Raw genomic sequence first — 14,518 nt, 5'->3', positions numbered from 1 at the left:
TGGGTTGTATTTCTTACTGGGTCTGATGACAAACTTAAGGTAACAAGGTACACTCAACATTTTGCTTATTTTGAATTTCAGTTCCCTGAAAACTATTTTTGTTACTGTTAGGTTTGTTTTTTTCTTTTTTTTTTTAATCTTGCCCTGGCCTAAAATCACTCTCCTTGGTAGAGAAAACAGGAATAATAAAAGTCTAGAAGTTCTGTCTTCTTTATCATAACATCATCATCCTATCCCATCCAAGGGCCAATAATCCTATTCTTTTACTCAACTTTCTCTTGACCCCAATGTGTAGGTTAAAAAACTAACAAGCCAACCTCCTCCTTCCCACTTTTTTGTTGTTGTTCTTTCCATTCATCACAAGCTTTGGCTCATTTTGAATTTCATTATGGTTAATACTACAGGTGAGCTTTGCTATGATTCACAATAATTAGGCAACCATAACTAGAGTAGTTATAGCAGGCTAATAGAATGAACTTAGCCTAGGAATTGTAACACAGCTCATACTGACCTGGGGGCCCTCAATGGTTTCTTGGGCAAAGAGAGGGGTTTATTGTAGAGCATTACTCTCAGACAGATTCTACTTTTCTCTGGACCTCTAGATTCTCACCCCAACCAGGGCTTCAGTGGCACCTTTTTTCTCAAGTTCTACCACAGCTACATCTTTGAATGATACCAATACTATTGTTTGCCTTTAGTCATCTCACTCTCAAAAGGTCTTTTTATGTCTTCAGATAATTATTGATAGCATCAAATTTTCTTGGGCAAACCTTAGCCACATCTAAGAAATCCAGATTCAACTATTACTGTACATGCAAAGTTAGGGGTACATAGATTTGAACCTTTTTTTTTTTTTTAGTGTTCTAGATAATTTGTTTTATAAGCCCCTCTTTATGGCTAGCACAAGCAAAAATGTCCTTTCAATCTCTGCCCAATTTCTGCCATATTCTAAATTAGTGAATTTTCAGGCTTTTCTATTCTATTTTAAGCATCTAAACTGATTCAAAGTGAAGTGAACAGAACCAGGGAAATAATTTATATTGAACAGAACAATTTGTACAATGATAACACTATAGCAAACAAAACAACTTGAGAAAAATTAGGAACTCTTATCAACAACCAACCACAATTCCAGAAGACAAATGATGAAACATGCTCTCACCTCCTTATAAAGAAGTGAAAGAATGCAGAAAGAGATAAATACTTCTTTTGGACATGGCCAATATGGAAATATGTTTTGATTAACTACACATGCCTGTAAAGGTGATTCTTTTTCTTTAAGGTCTCAGTTTAGGAGGAGAGGGAGAGAGGGAAAGAAGGCTTATTTTTTTGCCAGTTTATATATATATATATATATATACACACACACACACACAGTGATCTCTCACCAATCGCAGAAGTTGTGTTCCAGAGACCCACGCCATAGGTGAAAATCCTCAAAGTAGCAGTGTTATATTTATTTTATTATTTATATATATTTTAAGGCTTTAAAAATCCTTCCCACTTGCCTATAAACCTTTTCTACATTCTTATTAACCTTTAGTCACTGAGCCAATCAGTGCCCAGGATACAGAGCATAGCACTGTGGTTGGTTGCCTTTCATTCCATCAGCCAGTGTGCTGCAATAAGTCTAATTCTAAGATACAAAGTTAGATGTAAATTTTTCAAAAACCTGAGATACAGTGAAGCTACAATAAGTGAACCCTGATATAATGAGGGAAGATGATATATATATATATATATGTGTGTGTGTGTAAATAATAGTATTCATATATATAAAGAACTTTTAAAGTTGTCCTCAAATTAGAAGATTCTCATTTTCCATCCAATTCAAATGACAATTATTCATATTTTAAAACAATAGAAAATTCAAATTATTATACATATATACATATGCCAATTATCATACAATAAGTAAAAGGCCCGTTGTTTCTTTGAGGTCAAGGAATTCCAAATTTTTTATAAATCAGTTCTTGATGTCCCCTACCATTATGTCTTTATTTATAACCAATTAATTGCTGTTGTCTAAGAGTAAAGCAATGATGAGCTCTATAAGTTTACTTTTTACATTAGATCATTGGGTTTAGAGAGTAACTAGAAAGTGAGGTCATTCACATACAAAAAAAATTGAGCAATAACAGTAACAATGCCTTAACAAATCTATAGCTTATCTAAGAAAAGAGCAGTCATTTAAAGAGACTATGACCTATCATTTATTATTTTTGTTGTGTTGTCTTCATTCTATTTAAAGAAGGAAGAAGAAAAAAAATGAAAATGGCTTTTTTTCCCCTCAAAAGCAAGATCATTTGGGATTTCAAAAACCAAATGCGTCCCCAAGAAGAGAGCAGAACCTGTCTTCATACATGCACATACTTGCCCAGGAGTGTGTAGGGAGGCTGGAGTCCCAGGTTTGTTTTTGTAGGGTCTCTCAGGAGTGTCGTTTTTAATTTAAAATGTTATGTAGCACTCTTGCTTTAAGGAAAAGCACAGTTGGGATTCAGGAGGACAATAAGAGAATTTTTTTTTCTTTGAAGGTACATGCAATTTCAGAACTGTCAATTTTAGCTATGTCTCTTTAAATACTTTTTTTCCTGGAATCTTACTGGGTGAATGAGATTTTTTTTTAATTCCATTATAGAAGTAATAGCCCTGTTTTGGTGTTTTGTAAGCAGATAATATTCTGCTAGTGACTGTCTTTGCAGTAATGCATTGCTCTGAATTCTGAATTCTATTATTTTACATCTACAGCAGCTTAAAGTGTATTTTTTATAAACAGCAAACTTCACCTCATAAAAATTCATTACATAAGGGCATAAACAAGTACTTTTCCTTCCAGTCATTGGCAGTAAGTGATTCATCAGTTTTCCACAGAAAACCAATTTCATTGCAGATGTTCTGTAATTTCCAATCTCCCTGAATTGTAGAACCATATCACACAATCCCAATGCAAGGAATATAAGGATTTTTTTTAAAGGTCTGTGCTTAGTCTCTTTAATAGGATTGAATATCATTTGCTGTCTCATCAGTTTTGTTTAAAAAAAAATTTAGTAATCAGTCTCCTATTCTTTCCTACATAGGTAGATTCTTCTATATGAGTGGATAACTGGTAGGAAATACAAGACCTCCATGATCCCTTGACTTCCCAGAGCAATAATATTTATACCTTTGCTGCAGTTGTAAGCAAGTAACATTAAAATAAACAAAATTTAGAATTTTAGAATAATAAGAATTTTCTTAAAAATCAAGTCTTTTTCCTTCTCTAGTAATTTTCACTATCATACTCCCATTGGTTAAAGGGAGATAAAAAATTGAAGAAAATCTCAAACTGCACCATGTATATAATGAAGAAGGCACCATTTTACAAATCATAAATTCCAGAGGTTCAGAGATGGACTTCAATGGCCATCTAATCTGTCCCACACCCCCCAAAAAGAAGCCCCACTACAACATACCTCATAGTGGTCACCTGCTTCTTAGATATTTGATTGGATCCCACTACATTCAAAAGCTGCCTACTCAACTCTTGTACAACTCAATTTTTATAACAAGTTTTGTTGACATGAAGCCTAATCCATTTCCTTTGCAGCATCTGTCCATTGTTCCTGGTTCTGCCCTTTGGGGACAAAGAGAACAAGTTTAATCCTCTCCTATATGATATCTGTTCAAACACTTAATGGTTTTTCACTAAGCTGCACCTAAGAGTGTGTATACAATTTCAAATGGCTTCAGTTGGAAAGTAGAGAAAAGTATGGTATAGTAGAATCAAATGAATTCAATTATGAATCTGTCATGATAATGCAAGGAAGAGATAATGACCTGAACTAGGAAGCTTGTAGTCTTCGGTCAGAGACTGGACAATACTATTAGCAATGCCGTAGTCAGTGTGCTATTTGGGCACAAGTTGGTCTTTATAATCTCTGAGTTTCTTTCCAACAATGATCTTGTGATCTTGGGAAAGCCACTTAGTAGTATTTAGCATTTAAAGACCTTCACAACATGTCCCCTTTCAGAAACTAGGTCTAGATCAACAATTCACATCATGTAACATTCACATCATATACCAAGATAATGTCAAAATGGGTATATCTTTCAGAAATAAAGGGTGATACCATAAGCAAATTAAGGGAGCACAAAATAGTTTTATTGTCAGACCTATGGATAAGAGAAGAAATTATGAACCACTATGACAGAGAACATTATAATTTCAATTACAATAAGTAAAAAAGATTTTGCATAAACAATGCAACCAGGATTAGAAAAATAACAGAAAGTCTGGGGAAAATGTATAGAAAATGTCTGAAAAAAAGCCTCATTTCTCAACTATATAAAGAACTGAGGCAAATTTATAAGAATGCAAGTTATTCCCCAATTGATAAATGACCAAAGACTATGAACAGGCAATTTTCAAAACAAGAAATCAAAGCTATCTATAGTCATGAAAAAATGTTCCAAGTTACTATTGATTAGAGAAATACAAATTAAAACAACTCTGAGGTACTACTTCACACATAGCAGGTTGGCTAATAGGGCAGAAAAGGAAAATGATAAGCGTAGAGGATATGGTAAAATTGGACCACTAATACACTGTTGGTGGAGTTGTGATCTAATCATTAGAGAGTGCAATTTGGAAGAATGCCTAAAGGACTATAAAACTTCAATCTAAATACCACTACTAGGTCTGTATCACAAAGAAATCAACAAGAAGGGAAAAGAACCTAGAAGTACCAAAATATGGCAACTCTTTCTGTGGTGGCAAAGAATTGGAACTTAAGGGGATATCCGTCAATTGTAGAATGATTGAACAGGTTGTGGTGTATAATTGTAATGGAATACTATGGTACCATAAAAAATCACAAACAGGATGATTTCAGAGAAACCTGGAAAGACTTCTATGAAGTAATGCAAAGTGAACAGAACGAGGAGAACAATGTACACAGCAATAGAAATATTGTAGGGTGATGAACAGAATGACAGCTATTATCAGCAATAGAGTGATCCAAGACAACTCCAAAGGACTTATGATGAAGAATGCTATCCACTTCCAGAGAAAGAATTGGTGGAGTCTCGATGCAGATCAAAGCACCCAATTTTTCACTCTATTTCCTTCATGTATCTTTTCTTTTCACATGTGTGATATGTATCTTCTTTCACAACATGATGAATAAAGAAGTATTCCACATGCATAACCTATATCAAATTGCTTACTAACTCAGGTAGGGGGTAGAAAAGGGAGAGAATCAAAATGTCAGGAAACAATTGTTAAAACTTTCTGAGGATTGTGGGAAGATGGTGGAGTAGGGTTTAAAGCTCCCTTGTCTTCCCATTAAGCTCCATAATCAACCAAAAGTAACTCTACAAAATCTAAAGGTGACAAAAACTAACAGGAGGCAGGAGTGAAGCTGAGAGTGGTGGCCTAGCTAAGGAAGCTCTTCACTGCCCCACAGCTGGGGACTGAAGGAATGGATACCACTGGGTCCACCAGTGCCAGACCCTATGGGCAGGACCTCAAGTCTCAGTGATGACAGGCAAGGGACTTAGGAGATCCAAGAAATTTGGACTGGATACCTGTAGGCAGTAGGAAGGGATAAAAAAAAAAAGGGGATTGCTCACAGATAAGTGTGGTTGCTGAGAGATTGGGGCCTCTTCAGCTGTGAATGCTCCCAAGAGAGTGTGGTCCCTGGTTGCTGCCACAGCAGGAAGTGACCTGTCTGCCTCCAGTTTCACTGGCAAAATGCCTGCTGGCTCTAGTTGAAGCACCTAAGACCAATCACAGACTGGGGCTTTGAGTGGGGACCCAAGATTACATCAGATCCTGGATTGTGAAAACTGGAGTGACTAGGGCCAAGGAACAAAGCAAAAATGCTGAAACCTGAGGTTCCATGCCCCAGTATTAAAGGAACACTAGAAGTTCAGCAAAAAGCCCATAATTAAGTCCATTGGCCTGGCCGCTAAAATTAAAAAATGAGCAACCAAGGTGGGAAAGAACTCAACTATTGATGGCTACTATGGGGACAGAGTATAATGAAATAAAAATACCTCCTTAAAAAATAGCAAAAATATATAATAAGGAATGACAAGCTCAAAAAGAGCTTTTAGAAGCGCATCTAAAAAGGCCTTAAAAACTAAATGAGAAAGGTTGAGGAAAAGCTAGGGTTAAAAAAATGAGAGCAAGATTTCTGGGTTTAGCATGGCTGCAGAGTAGATGCGGCTTGCTTCCTCTCCTCAGACGCAACGACACAGATGACCTCAAAAGACCCTCCCAAAATAAAAAACAACCATCCTCATAAGAACAGAAAGACCCTACAACAAGGCAAAGCTCTGAAGGTAGGTGGGATTCTGGCATCTCCACAATATAAGGGAATGAAAAGCTGACCCTCCCTCTCCTCCTCCACCAAACAGCCGGAGCCAGAGTTAAAGTCAGCACTGGCCAGAATCAACAAATGGGGGAGGGGCACCCCAGGACTGAATAATGGGCAGCCCCAGGTCTGGGGACCTGAATAAGATCACCAAGGTCCTTCTGCTGAGAGTACTAACACCCAAAGCCCCGGCAGGCAGGCAAGGGGAGCATAGATCTTGGACACCCAGAACTAGCATGCTATAATCACCAAGTGAGCAAGGGGCACCTACAGGTCTTTGGAGTTAGCTAAGACCACCAAAGACTTTCACCTGACAGCACTAACTCCCAAAATGCTGGCAGGCAGGGGAGGGCAGTCCCTGGGCCTCTCCAGGAAGACAGCACAGCTGCAGAGAACCTAGAATTAGCCTGAGACTAAAGCCCTGACCATTAGACCCTTATACTGAGAACAAGTACTAATTCAGATTTCTGAATGCAAAGGGGAGGAAGAAAAAACAAACAAACAAAACACAGAGATGGCAAACTGTACCCAAGAACCCCAAGACCCCAACACGAAGAAAAGCAAGAAGAAGGGGGTGACTTTGGATACATTTTATGGAGGGAAAACAAAAAACAGAGGAAATAGCAGAAGAGGAAGCTCAAACAAATGCTCCAAAACTTTCCAAAAGAAATGGAAATTGTCCACAAGCTCTTGAAGAATTTAAATTTGAAGTTATCAAAAAAGATGGAAGCCTTCTGGCAGGAAAAATGGGAAATAATGCAAAAGGAACTCAGCAATCTGAAGCATGAAAAAATGCAACTACAGAAATAGTTTGAAGCCTCAAATACCAGGATAGACCAAACTCAAAAGGAAAAACCAGGCTTTAAAGGTCAGAATCAGGCTACTGGAAGACAATGATCTTGCAAAAGAGCAAGAATTAATAAAGCAAAGCCAAAAGACTAAGAAATTAGAAGATAACACAAAATATCTCAATGACAAGGTAACAGACCTGGAAAATAGAGGAAGGAGAAACAATCTGAGAATAATTGGCCTACCAGAAAAGCCAGGAATGAATAGTAATCTCAACATCATAATACAAGATATCATCAAAGAAAACTGCCCAGAGAGTCTAGAACAAGGGGGCAATACAGACATTGAAAGAGTTCACAGAACACCCTCTACATTAAATTAAAAAAAAACAACTCCCAGGAATGTAATTACCAAATTCCAAAGCTTTCAAGCAAAAGAAAAAATCTTACAAGAAGCCAGAAAAAGATAATTTAGATATAAAAGAATGCCAATCAGGGTCACACAAGACCTTGCAATTTCCACTCTGAACAACTTTAAGGCATGGAATATGATTTTCAGAAAGGCAAGAGAGCTGAGTCTTCAACCAAGAATCAGCTATCCATCAAAACTGACTATATACTTCCAGGGGGAAGTATGGGCATTCAACAAAATAGAAGATTTCCAAGTTTTTGTAAAGAAAAGACCAGAGCTCTGTGGAAAGTTCAATATCCAAACACAAAGAGCACGGAAAACTTGAAAAGATAAATATGAAGGAAAGGGAAAAAGAGAAAAATGTTATCTTTTTCTTTTATTCAAACTCTCTTCTATAAGGACTACATTTATATCAAATGATATATATTAATATGTGGGGAAATTGTAATGTGTAACTCTCAAAAACTGTATGCATCATTAGAATAGTTAGAAGAATCACGCATAGGGAATGATTGGGGCATTAAGACAATATGGAGAAAGGAGGGGTGAAAGAAAGAAAAAGGGAGGGGTGAATCATTGATGGTACTAAGATATACTTCAAGAAATAGAGAAAAAACTAAATAGAATAATCTTTCTCACACAAAGATACATATGGGAAGGGGAGGGGAAGAAATTTCCTATAGGGAGGAGAGAAAGAAAGTGCTAATTGGTATTACTCAAACCTTACTCTCAGTGAAGTCAACTCTGAGAGCTTAGAACATCTAGATCCATTGGGATCTTGAACTTTATCTTATTCAACAGGGTAAGAGAGAAGGGGAAATTAAGGTGGAGTGGGGGGAGGGAGTATAAAAAGGGAGGGAATGAGAGGGGGAGGGGAAGGGAACAAAAAGGGAGGGGCTAGAAAGGGAAGCATATCAAGGGAGGGGACTAGGGGGACTAATCTAAAGTAAATCACTGCTTTAAAAGGTTATAGCTAAAGAAGAATTAGGGGAGGATATCAAAATGCCAGGGAATCCAAAAGTGACAATTATAACTTTGAACGTGAATCAGATGAACTCACCCATAAAACATAGACGAATAGCAGAATGGATTAGAATCCAAAACCCTACCATAGGTTGTCTTCAAGAAACACCTATGAGGCAGGTTGATACTCAAAAGATTAAAATTAAAGGATGGAGTAAAACCTTCTGGGCCTCAACTAATAGAAAGAAGGCAGGAGTTGCAATCATGATATCTGACAAAGCCAAAGCAAAAATAGACCAGATCAAAAGGGATAGGGAAGGTAAATATATTCTGTTAAAAGGGAGTATAGACAATGAGGAATTATCACTAATCAACATGTAAGCACCAAATGGTATAGCACCCAAATTTCTAATGGAAAAACTAGGAGAATTGAAGGCGAAAATAGACAGTAAAACCATATTAGTGGGAGACTTGAACCAACCACTATCAAATTTAGATAAACCAAAAAATAAATAAGAAAGAGGTAAAAGAAGTGAATTAAATCTTAGAAAAATTAGAGTTAATAGACACATAGAGAAAAATAAATAGGGACAAAAAAGAATACACCTTCTCGGCACCACATGGCACATTCACAAAGAGAGATCATACACTAGGTCACAGAAACATGGCACACAAATGCAGAAAAGCAGAAATAATAAATGCAACCTTTTAAGATCATAAGGCAATAAAAATAATGATCAGTAAGGGTACATGGAGAGCCAAATCAAAAATTAATTGGAAATTAAATAATATGATACTCCAAAATCAGTTAGTTAGAGAAGAAATCATAGAAACAATTAATAATTTCACTGGGGAAAATGACAATAGTGAGACATCCTTTCAGAAAATTCATATCCTTGAGTGCATATATTAACAAACTAGGGAGGGCAGCGATCAATGAATTGGAAATGCAAATAAAAAAAACTTGAAAGTGAACAAATTAAAAACCCCCAAAAGAAAACCAAACTAGAGATCCTAAAAATTAAGGGAGAAATTAATAAAATCAAAAGTGATAGAACTATTGAACTAATAAACAAGACTAGAAGCTGGTACTTTGAAAAAACAGACAAAATACACAAAGTACTGGTCAATCTAATTAAAAAAAGGAAAGAAGAAAGGCAAATTAACAGCATCAAAGATGAAAAGGGTGATCTCACCTCCAATGAAGAGGAAATTTAGGCAATCATTAAAAACTACTTTGCCCAACTCTATGGCAATAAATATACCAACATAGATGATATGGATGAATATTTACAAAAATATAAATTGCCTAGACTAACAGAAGAAGAAATAGAATTCTTAAATAATCCCATATCAGAAAAAGAAATCCAACAGGCCATCAAAGAACTCCCTAAGAAAAAATCCCCAGGGCCTGATGGATTCACAAGTGAATTCTATCAAACATTCAAAGAACAGCTAATCCCAATACTGTACAAACTATTTGACATAATAAGCAAAGAGGGAGTTCTACCAAATTACTTGTATGACACAAACATGGTACTGATTCCAAAGCCAGGCAGGTCAAAAACGGAGAAAGAAAACTATAGACCAATCTCCCTAATGAATATAGATGCAAAGATATTAAATAGGATACTAGCAAAAAGACTCCAGCAAGTGATCAGAAGGGTCATCCACCATGATCAAGTAGGATTTATACCAGGAATGCAGGGCTGGTTCAATATTAGGAAAACCATCCACATAATTGATCATATCAACAAACAAACAGACAAAAACCATATGATTATCTCAATAGATGCAGAAAAAGCCTTTGATAAAATACAACACCCATTCCTATTAAAAACACTAGAAAGCATAGGAATAGAAGGGTCATTTCTAAAAATAATAAACAGTATATATCTAAAACCATCAACTAACATCATCTGCAATGGGGATAAACTAGATGCATTCCCAATAAGATCAGGAGAGAAAAAAGGATGCCCATTATCACCTCTATTATTTAACATTGTACTAGAAACACTAGCAGTAGCAATTAGAGAAGAAAAAGAAATTGAAGGCATCAAAATAGGCAAGGAGACGAAGTTATAGCTCTTTGCGGATGATATGATGGTCTACTTAATGAATCCTAGAGAATCAACCAAAAAGCTAGTTGAAATAATCAACAACTTTAGCAAAGTTGCAGGATACAAAATCAACCTGCATAAGTCATCAGCATTTCTATATATCTCCAACACAGCTCAGCGGCAAGAATTAGAAAGAGAAATCCCATTCAAAATCACCTTAGACAAAATAAAATACTTCGGAATCTATCTCCCGAGACAAACACAGGAACTATATGAACACAACTACAAAACACTCTCCACGCAACTAAAATTAGACTTGAGCAATTGGAAAAATATTAACTGCTCATGGGTAGGATGAGCCAATATAATAAAAATGACCATCCTACCCAAACTTATTTATCTATTTAGTGCTATACCCATTGAACTTCCAAAATTTTTTTTTACTAACTTAGAAAAAACCATAACAAAGTTCATTTGGAAGAACAAAAGGGTCAAGGATATCCAGGGAAATAATGGAAAAAAAAATACAAAGGAAGGTGGCCTTGCAGTCCCAGATCTCAAACTCTATTATAAAGCAGTGGTCATCAAAACAATTTGGTATTGGCTAAGAGACAGAAAGCAGGATCAGTGGAATAGACTTCGGGTAAGTGACCCCAGTAAGACAGTATAAGACAAACCCAAAGAACCCAGCTTCTGTGACAAAAACCCATTACTTGACAAAAACTGCTGGGAAAACTGGAAGACAGTGTGGGAGAGATTAGGTTTAGATTAACACCTCAGATCCTACACCAAGATAAACTCAGTATGGGTGAATGACTTGAACATAAAGAAGGAAACTATAAGTAAATTAGGTGAATACAGAATAATATTCATGTCAGACCTGTGGGAAGGGAAAGACTTTAAAACCAAGCAAGACATAGAAAGAGTCACAAAATGTAAAGTAAACAATTTTGATTACATCAAATTAAAAAGGTTTTGTACAAACAAAACCAATGTAACCAAATTGAGAAGGGAAGCAACAAATTGGGAAACGATTTTCATAACAAAATCCTCTGACAAAGGTCTAATTACTCAAATTTTAAAGAGCTAAATCAATTGTACAAAAAATCAAGCCATTCTCCAATTGATAAATGGGCAAGGGACATGAACAGACAGTTTTCAGCCAAAGAAATCAATACTATTAATAAGCAAATGAAAAAATGTTCTAAATCTCTTATAATCAGAGATGCAAATCAAAACAACTCTGAGGTATCACCTCACACCTAGCAGATTGGCTAATATGACAACAAAGGGAAGTAATGAATGCTGGAGGGGATGTGGCAAAGTCAGGACATTAACTCATTGTGAATTGATCCAAACATTCTGGAGGGCAATTTGGAACTATACCCAAAGGGTGATAAAAGAATGTCTGCCCTTTGATCCAGCCATAGCACTGCTGGGTTTATACCCCAAAGAGATAATAAGGAAAAAGACCTGTACAAGAATATTCATAGCTGCGCTCTTTGTGGTGGCAAAAAATTGGAAAATGAGGGGATGCCCTTCAATTGGAGAATGGCTGAACAAATTGTGGTATATGTTGGTGATGGAATACTATTGTGCTAAAAGGAATAATAAAGTGTAGAAATTCCATGGAAACTGGAACAACCTCCAGGAAGTGATGCAGAGCCAGAGGAGCAGAACCAGGAAAACATTGTACACAGAGACTGCTACACTGTGGTACAAGAGAATGTAATTGACTTCTCCATTAGTGTCAATACAGCGTCCCTGAACATTCTGCAGGGATCCAGGAGAAAAAAGCACTATCCACAAACAAAGGACAAATAGTGGGAGTAAAAACACTGAAGATAAGCAACTGCTTGACTACAGGGGTGGAAGTGACATGAATGAGGAGAGACTCTAAATGAACACCCTAATACAAATACCAACAACATGGAAATGGGTTTGAATCAAGGACACATGTGATACCCAGTGGAATCGTGCATTGACTAGGGGAGGGGTGGTGGAAGGAGGTGAGGAAAAGAAAAGGATCTTTGTTTCCAAGGAATATTGTTTGAAAATGACCAAATAAAATAATGTTTAAATTGGAAAATAAAATAAGAGCAATGCAAGAAAATATGAAATTTTATGAAAATTATGAAAATCCACACAAATGGACAGAGATCCAGGAGCTCATGGAAGAAAGTAATCTATTAAGAACTAGAATTGGATAAGGGGAAACTAATGATTTCCTATGATGACAGGAAATAAAGCAAAATGAAAAGAATGAAATAATAGGAAAGAACATTAAACATCTTATTACAAAAACAACAGATTGGAAAGTAGATCAAGGAGAGACAATATAAGAATAGTTGGACTCCCACAAAGTTATGATTAAAAAAAGAGCTTAGATACCAAACTCCAAGAAATCATGAAAAGGAAACTATCCAGAAATTCTAGACTCAAAGCATAAGATAGAGATTGAAAGAATCTCCCTGATAACCATCTGAAAAAGACCCCAAAATGAAAATGCACAAGGACATCATTGCTAAATTCTAGAACTACCAGGCCAATGAAAAAATACTACATGCCACAAGAAAAAAATAGTAATTTAAATACTGTGGAGCTACAGCCAGAATAGCACAAGACTTAGTAGCCACAACATTAAAAGAACACAGGACATGGAATATAGCATTTGTAGAGCAAAAGAATTGGGCTTAATGCCAAGAATAATATTCAACAAAACTAAGCATAATTATGAAAGGCAAATAATGTATACTTAATGAACTAAAGGAGTTTCAACTGGGTAAAGCTTTATCCACAATTGGGGAAAACCCTAGAACTCAATAGAAAATTTGATCTACAAGAACACACAAAATTTAATGATGATAGACTAATCATAAGTAACTCAAAAGATCAAAATGTTTCATTTTTATATTGAAAAATGTTATCCAAAGCCCCTGGGAGTAGAATCTTTGCCTGGGTATCTTGAAGGGGCATGTATAGATGGAAAACTTGAAGTCAAGATGAATGCAATGGAATGAACCCAAAATGGTAGTAGAGACAGTTGGGAGAAGGTAGGGTGAAATAGCTATCTCACATGGAGAAGGAATAAGTGACGGAACTGCCACAGAAAAGGAAGATGGGGTGGAGGACTGGTAGTATAAGAACCCTACATTCAGATATGGGATAAAGAGAGAATAGAATATATTTAGAAGGATAAAAATTTTAACATAGAGAGGAATAGGAGGGAAAGGGGAGGTGATAAGAGAGAGACTGGGATAAGACAAGGGAGGGACCAAGCAAAGGAAAGCCCTTCAGGGGCCTTAGACACTAAGAGAAGGAAGAAGAGATTAAGAGAAAGGATGGCAAGAGGATAAGAACAGGGAGGAAGGAAGCTGGATGAATTATTGGATTGAGAGCCAGACATAGAAACAGGAGATCCTAGGTTCAAATCCAGCCCTAGGCACTTCCTAGCTGTGTGACCCTGGGCAAGTCACTTAACCCACATTACCTAGTTCTTACCATTCTTCTGCTTTGGAATAAATACACAGTATTAATTCTAAGATGGAAGATAAGGGTTATTTAAAAAAAAAACAAAAAGGAAAAGGAAAGATATGAAAAGGGAATACATATCAAGAAGTAGTGGGATAAGGTGAGAGCATAGGTGATGGACTCTTAGGATAAGATAAGGAAAGAGTTTTTAGAATCAAACCCATAATAAGAAATAGAAGGCTTTGTAGGGAGGATAAAGTAGGGACTTTTGGAAAGGCAGATAGATTAGGAACTAAAAGGTAAGGGGAGTGAGACAAGGGAGAGATCCTCAGAAAAGTGGTCCAATTTGGAACCAGGTAGACAAAGGGAGAGAATAAGGGAAGATTTCTAAGAAGTGGTGCAAATTGGAAAGATAGTGGACAGGAGAAATTGGACATCTGGGGAGGGATACAATAAAAAAAAAGAAAA

This window comes from Monodelphis domestica, chromosome 3 (genome assembly GCF_027887165.1).
Source record: "Monodelphis domestica isolate mMonDom1 chromosome 3, mMonDom1.pri, whole genome shotgun sequence".
NCBI classification, from domain to species: Eukaryota; Metazoa; Chordata; class Mammalia; order Didelphimorphia; family Didelphidae; genus Monodelphis; species Monodelphis domestica.
This window is presented reverse-complemented; position numbering follows the sequence as displayed.